Raw genomic sequence first — 8,167 nt, forward strand, 5'->3', positions numbered from 1 at the left:
AGATTCAAGGAACCGGGCTGTAAGATCATCTAGTCTGGTTTTTTGGTTTGTTTTTTGTTTTTTAGGTTTGTTCTCTCTCTCTCTCTCTTTCTCTCTCTCTCTCTCTCTCTCTCTCAACTTTCATTTCTCTGGTTATACACAAAGTGGGGTCACACTGTACCCATGAGGATTTTCTCCTTCCTGCAATACAGAAGTATTTTCAACTCACTTGAAGGACATAATTGTATTTGATTGTTGCTTATGTTGTGTTTTGAATTGACATTTTATACAAAACAATCACCCTTTCAGTTTCTGGTACAATTGGGTTAGACCTTTTCTGCAAGTACAGAAAAATGTCAAAGCCAAAATCAGGCATGTAATGTGTGAAATACATGGTAGCTTAAAATTGGTAAAGATGGGGGCCTTTCCTCATTCTTTCACATTTTTCTATAAGGATCTGTCAATAGAGGAAGTCCCCATGAATCTGTGGGCAGCTATAATTTTTTTTTTCCTAAGCAAAGAAGTGCATAATCCTGCCGGTCACTGTGATACACGCCTGTAATCCTAGCGGAGGCTGAGGAAGGAGGATCACAAGTTCAAAGCCAGCCTCAGCAAAAGTGAGGTGCTAAACAACTCAGTGAGACCCTGTCTCTAAATAAAATGCAAAGTAGGGCTAGGGGTGTGGCTCAGTGTTAGAGTGCCCCTGAGTTCAATCACCAGGCCCCCACCCCTGCCCAAAGTGCATAATCCTATGAAAAGTATAAAGGAAGCCTTTTCTTTGCAGTATCATTAGTAGTTAGTGTGAGAAGCTGTGGGCAGAAGGAATTTGGAGATCATGTAATTCAACAGACAATTACTATCACTGATGGGAAAGTAAGGCACACAAAGTTCTAGTAACCTGCTCCAGCTTCTTAGAAACTCCCTATTTCCACTTGGAAATGGTAGAAGTTGAGATTGCACTAGAGTGCTTCCTAGAACATTAATTGTAGTAGTCAGATTCCTAAATGAACCTCAGAAATAAGACATCTCTGCCCCTTCCTGCCACTCACCCCCCAAACACTAACAAAACCATTTCAAACTATTTCTTCCAGTTTATCCATCTGAAATCCGTCCGGTCATTTATGCCGTCACCTCCCACCTTCTTTGCTTGCAGTAAGGATGAGTCGGATAAGGAAAAGTGAGGAACTTGCTTCGAGGTGAGGACCTGTGAAGTTCCAGGACCTGAACCCTCCCTGTCTGGAGTCCTCACTGAGAGTCTTTGAGCAGCAAGCTATGAAGAGATATTTGTTGTCTGATATAAGTTGAAAAGGGAAGTAACTTTTTTAAAAACTTTGACTATCAGTTATTTCTAAGAGTGATTTTTCAGAAGTTGAAATCTTTACACATCCCCTTTTATTATGGCAGACATTTCAATATTCCAAAAACTCTTAGGGAATACTTTGTGTGAAACTTTTTCCTTCATTGTGCGTAAAAGTAATTCTCAAACTTTTGTAGGGTTTTAAACCTGAAGAATTAAAAAAAAAAAAAAAAAAGCACTACCACCTAATTCCTTCAGCCATGTTGAGAATGTGTATTAGTCAGCTATTGCTACAAAACTGTTAAATACTTGTGTTACAATTCATCTGAAACTCGGTGGATTGAAACAATAACATTTATTTTCACAGATCTGTGGATTGACAGAGGGAAACTGAACTAGGAGGATGTGCCTGGGTGGTACTGGTGGTCTTGGGAGTGAGAAATAGCTGTGGTTTTCAGATTCTGAGGTCACAGGTTTAATATGTTACTAAAGTATTATGTGGTTCATTTTGACAAGTAATATAAGAATGAACCTTTGAGTCAAGACCAAAACGAGGAAACCATTCCCCATACAAAAAAAAAAAAAAAACTAAAGATTTTCTAAGAAATTCCAAGTTCTTCAATTCCTAAAGAATTGGTCCTGTGTTAGTATTTTTTGTGACCAAAATACCTTAAACAAAGGAGGAAGTGTTTATTTTGGCTCATAGTTTCAGAGGTCTCAGTTCACGGTAAGCAGACTCCCTTGCCTTGGACCTGAGGTGAAGCAGAACATCATAGCAGAAAGGGCTGGGACAGGAAAGCTGCTCTCCTCCTGCAGCCAGATGCAGAGAGAGTAAAAGAGAGAGCAAAGGGGGTGTCAAGGAAGAAGAGAAGCCCTTCCAGGATGAGGTCCCACCTTCCAGCAGTCCATCCAGTCAACGATGGATTAATCCACCCATGTGATGGAGCCCTCATGATCCAATCAGTTCTCAAGAGCCCTGCCTCTGAACTTCACTGCATGGGGGACCAGGTTTTTCAAAACAACATTGGGGAACATTCTAGAACCAAACCATGACATTCTCCATGTTAAGAACTCCCACTATCTCTTCGCACAGAATCACTTTTTCTCTAATGATGTATCTTTCATTCTTATAACATTTGTCATTATAGAAAGGCATTGTAGCGAAGCATATTGTTCTAAAAATGTTAAAACGAAATGCTCACATTATTAGTCTGGAAAGAGAGTATCAGAAAAACAAATGGATGAGCCTGTTCCAAAAATGAAAATTCTGCTATTAATAAAGCATTGTGCCATAATCACTGTTATAATGAAGCAGTTTGCTCCCCCAAATACCCTAAAAACTAATGCAAATACCTTCTCAAGATTATGCCAAATCTTAATCTGGCAGATTTTTTTTAATATTAAAAAACAGTATACTAAAAAACACAAGGAAACCTTGTTAAAGGACAATGGTTCTGTGCTAGAAGCAGGCCTTCCCTGTTGCCAGCCAGACGAGCTTGCCCGTTTATATTGCAAGCAGGCACACACTGCAGGCTGAGTTACCATCACTCCCTGCGTGTCCCTGCCCTCCGCTCCCTCCCCTTGGGTCCAATCAGGAAAGCAAATGGAATTGTTTGCATGCCTTTACTCTGTGCAAGGATATCTGTTCTGTGAGCAGGTGTCTTTATTGCCTGGGTACTAAGAGCCTAGCCATGAAAATACTGGTGGAGAATATTTAAAATCTGGCCACTTAAGTTTGTTCCTAAAACTAAAGCTATTTTTATAAATAAGAGGCCATGTAATAATCAATGGCTTTTGCATTTCATTTTCTTCTCAACATCAGGCAATCACTCCTGTGCCAATTAAGCAAGTGGTCACCCCTGGCCCTCGACCCTATGACCCCAGATCCCCATCACCAAGGAAAAGATGGGATATAGAAGAAGAGTCTGTGATCATTTCCAAAGTGTGTGATGGATATAGAGGAAGAGTGTGCAACTGGGGCACGTTTCACATCAGCTGCAGCTGGTCACTGGGTTCAGACCAGCGGCCCCTGGTTGGAGAGAGTCAGAAATGGTCCCCGGAAGGACAGATCCTGGTGAAACTCGGAAGTGAATCTTGGTACCAGGCCCTGCTCAGTTTCTCCCATGAAGAGCTCCTGGTGAATGCAAGAGGATCTCTGTGTGCCTTTTATAGGCTGTAGGTTACACGGTTTCCAGCTTCTCTTACGGATTTTAAAAACCATCTACACCCATTTAAAAACTGAGTGCCTGAAGAGTTAGTAGGGTTTTTTTTTTTTTTTTTTCCCTTTTGTCCCTGAAGTCCTATGGCAAAAGACTGTTTTTATAATGAAAAGTTCATAGTAAATCTTCATTGTTAAAAATCACTCTTTTAACAGTGTGGAAAGGACGAATCACTTTCAAAGTAATTGCAGGTGACAGTCCTTCCTGCTCAAGAAACCACCCTAGAGATATTTTGTGAGGCCTGAGGCTGTGGTAGAGTGCTTTCCTAGCATGTGCAGGGCACATGGGTTCGATTCTCAGCACCGCATAAAAATAAAAAAAGATATTGTGTCCACCTACAACTAAAAAGTATTTTAAAAAAAGAAATATTTTGTGAAAAATAAATCACTTGTTGCAGAAATAGATAAATAGAATTTGACATTAAAAACACTTTACCGCTTATAGTAGTAGTCCCCAGAATGAAATACTTAGGCGTAAGTCAAACAAAACATGTCCAAGATCTATGTAAGGAAAACTGCAAAATTGGTGAAAGAACTCAATAAATGGAGTGATACTTTGTGTTCATGGACAGAACACTCAATGTGGTGAAGATTAATTAGATCTATAAATTCAACAAAAATCACACGATATTTTGTGGACATTGACAAATTGATTCTAGAGTTGACATGGAGAGACACACTAGAGTAACCCTCCATATTGAAGGATCAGAATAAAGTCGGAGCACCCACACGACCTGAATTAGAGACTGATGATAAAGCCAGAGTAATTAAAGCAGTGTGGTATCGGCAAAAACAGAAGGACAAACACATCCACAGAACAGAATAAACAGTCCAGAAACAGACCCATGTCAGTAGACTCAACTGCTTCTGACAAAGGGACAAACAACACAATGGAGGAAAGTAGTCATTTCAGCAAATGGTGGTGGAACAACTGGACATCCACATGCTAAAAAGTGAATCTAAAAACAGACCTACCACCCTTCATGAAAATTAAGTCAAAATAGATCACAGAACTATCTGTAAAACAACAAAGGCGGGGGCTAGTTCAGTGGTGGAGCCCTTGCCTAGCATGTGCAAGGCCCTGGGTTCAATCCGCAGCACAAAAAAAAAAAAAAAAAAAAACTAGACAACTTCTGCAAGAGAACATTTAAGAAAATCTAGACACCCTTGGATTTGGCAGTGACTTGTTAGATCTAACACCAAAGGCTTGATCCATGAAAGAAAGAACTGATAACCTGGACTTTATTAAATTTTTGTGCTTTGTAAAAGAATAAAAATATAAGCTATAGAATGAGAAAAAATTGCAAAAGAATATATTTGCAACAGTACACAAAGAACTCTTAAAACTCAGCTATGAGAAAACAATCCAGTTTTTTAAATGGGCCAAAGACCTTAAAAGACACCTCACCAAAGATACACAGTTGGTAAATAAACTTAGGAAAAGATGCTCCCCATGAGAAGTTCATTATGGAAATGAAAACTAAAACAACCAGGAGATGTCACTACTGACTCATGAGAATAGCCCGAATGCAGGGCACCAAAGCCACCAGCTGCTGGGGAGGGTGAGGTGCAGCAGAAACTCTCAGTCATTGCTGGTGAAACTGCCAAGTAATACAGCCACTTTGGTAAACTGTTTGGAATTTCTTACAAAACTAAACATACTCTTGCCCTTACAGTCATGCTCCTGAACATTTACCCATATAAACAAAAACTTACCTTCACACAGCCTGCACACAAGTTATGCACAAATGTTTATAGTAGCATACGGGGGTACTTTACTGATTAGCTACATCCTGGGCCTTTTTATTTTTACTTACTTACCAATAAATAAATTACCAGCCTGGGCTTGAACTTGAAATCCTCCTGCCTCAAGCCTCTGGGTTTTGCAGGAGTTACAGGTATGTGTCATCACACCTGGCTCTAGCACTTTTATTCTTAATTGCCCAAACTTGGAAGCAACCAAGATGTCCTTCAGTAGGTAAATGGACTGAAACTGTGATCTATTCCAGAAAATGGATCATCATTTAACATTAAAGGAAATGAACTATCAAGCACTAAAAAGTCATGGAGGGCTGGATGAGGTGGCCCACGCCTGTAATCTCAGTGGCTCGGGAGGCTGAGGCAAAAGGATGGAGGGTTCAAAGCCAGCCTCAGCAAAAGTGAGGCGCTAAGCAACTCAGTGAGACCCTGTCTCTAAATAAAATACAAAATAGGGCTGGAGATGTGACTCAGTGGTTGAGTGTCCCCGAGTCCAATCCCTGGTACCAAAAAAAAAAAAAAAAAAAAAAAAAAGTCATGGAGGAAGCTTAAATAGATAGGACTACATGAAAGGAGATAATCTGAAAAGCCGCTGTGATTGCAACCATAATACTTTACTATGTATTATTAACAGCAAAACTGCAGAGGCAGAAAAAGGGTGAGAGGTTTCTCAGGGGCTGAGATGAGAGAGGGAGGGACAGATAAGTGGAGCACAGAGGGATTTTAGGGCACTGAAATTACTCTGTATGACACTCTAATGGTAGCTTCCTATTTATTTGCCTTGGTAGTTTTGTGACAGTTTCAGAGTCTCGAATGTGCTTGATGAAAGAAGAAACAGCTCTTCACATCGGATATGTAGATAACAATGAATAAGCGCAAGAAAATGATGGAAATCTGAAAGGAAAACAGGTAACATAAGTAGGATCACAATTCTCTCAAATGTGTGTGGGGCAGGGAAATTCCTAGTTCATTGTTCCAGACAGATTATCCTATTTTTTTATCATGGTATTCCATTTCCTACATAGCATTTATGACAATGTTGGAATTTAATGTATTTGTGTGGTTCTTTTATTTTTTAAGACAGGGTCTTGCTATTTTCCTCAGTCTGGCCTCTAACTCAGAGGCTCAAGAGATCCTCCTGCCTCAGTCTCCTGAGCAGCCAGGACCACAGGTGCTGTTATGGTTTTGATGGAAGATGTCCCCCAAAATCTCATGTATGAGACAATGCAAGAAGGTTTAGAGGAGAAATGATTGGGTTATGAGAGCCTTAACCCAATCAGTGAATTAACCCCCTGATGGGATTCAGTGAGTGGTCAGGCATGCGTGGTGTGGCTGGAGGAGGTGGGTCATTTAGGGCATGCCTTTGGGGTATATATTTTGTATCTGGCAAGTGGAGTCTGGCTCTTTGCCTTCTGATCATCATGTGAGCTGCTTCCCTCCACCACACTCTTCTGCCATGATGCTCAGCCTCACTTCAAGCCCCGAGGAATGCAGCCAGCTACCTGAGGATTGAGACCTCTGAAACCGCGAACCCCCAAATTTAGCTCTAGTTCAGTATTTGGCATACTGTGGAACATATTTTGGTTTGGATCTGGAATGTCCCCCAAATGCTCGTGCATTGAGAGCATGGTTCCCAATGCAACGAAGTTCAGAGGTGGGACTGATTAGATGGCCTCGTTATTGATCTAATGGATTAATCCATTGGTTGCTGAATGGACTACTGGAAGATGGGAGCTAGCTAGAGGAAGTCCTTCACTGGAAGAGCGCCCTGGGAGGACTTACCTTCTGCCCTGCTTCTTCCTCTCCCTCTTTCTTTGCTTTCCAGCTGCCATTGGTGAGCAGCATTCCTCTGCCGGGCCTTCCACCATGACGTTCTGCCTTGCTTCAGGCATGGAGCCAGGCGTCCATGGACTGAGCCCCCTGTAACTATGAGCCAAAATAAACTTTTCCTCCTCCAAGTTGTTCTTGTCAGGTATTTTGGTCACAGCAACAAAAAACCAACTAACGCAGTGCTGTAGAATATTTCTAACATCTTCATAGTACACTGTACTCATATGTATATGTGAAAAAAATGATGTACATAACAAAAAGCTTTTGAAGATTTGAAGAGATTTACTGGGAAATGACTTAGACTGTTCTACCTGTGCTCAGTGTACAGTGTGACCCAGCAGCATTTGTGGCTCCTGACAGCATCTCACTCTAGTCCCTCACTGTGAAGAATCTAGGCATATCCTGACCTGTGAAGGAGGTCGAAGACAGATAGGGAAACACTCAAAGATAATTCTCTCATGCAGCTTCAATGTAATTTGAAAAGCAAAAATATTATTAATTAAATTGGCACATGCAAACTTAAATGTCAGTCATACGCACAATTGATGAAGACAGGTTTAAATTTTTCTGCACAGCTAAAATTTACACTTAGCACACGCGCACACACATGCAGCAATACGTTCATCTTAAGGTGTGTAGAAGCTGAAAGACAGGAAACCTAAATTCAAATCCCAGTCCTAGTACATTCTGGTGTATCATCTTGGAAAAATTACTTAAAGCTCTCTAAATTGGTTTCCTTACCTGTAAAATGATTCCTACCTCTTCAAATCAATATGAGAATTAAAACAAACATCTTGTTTTTGTCTCTTCGTTTCATTTTTTCTTATTTATTGATTCATTTTGGATTTATTCAGGATTGTGATGATTCCATTTTCTCTCTACTATTAACTGTGTGTGTGTGTGTGTGTGTGTGTGTGTGTGTGTGAATGTTTGCTACATGATTGACAGTATACATCTTTAACTTATCCCAGTCTACCTTGAAATATAGTCATACCACAATGCCCTTGGGGGGCTCTGGCTCAATGGTAGAGTGCTTGCCTAGCACCTGTGAGGTACTGGATTCAATTCTCAGCACTACATAAAAA

This window comes from Sciurus vulgaris (assembly GCF_902686455.1).
Source record: "Sciurus vulgaris genome assembly, chromosome: 9".
Classification (NCBI taxonomy): domain Eukaryota; kingdom Metazoa; phylum Chordata; class Mammalia; order Rodentia; family Sciuridae; genus Sciurus; species Sciurus vulgaris.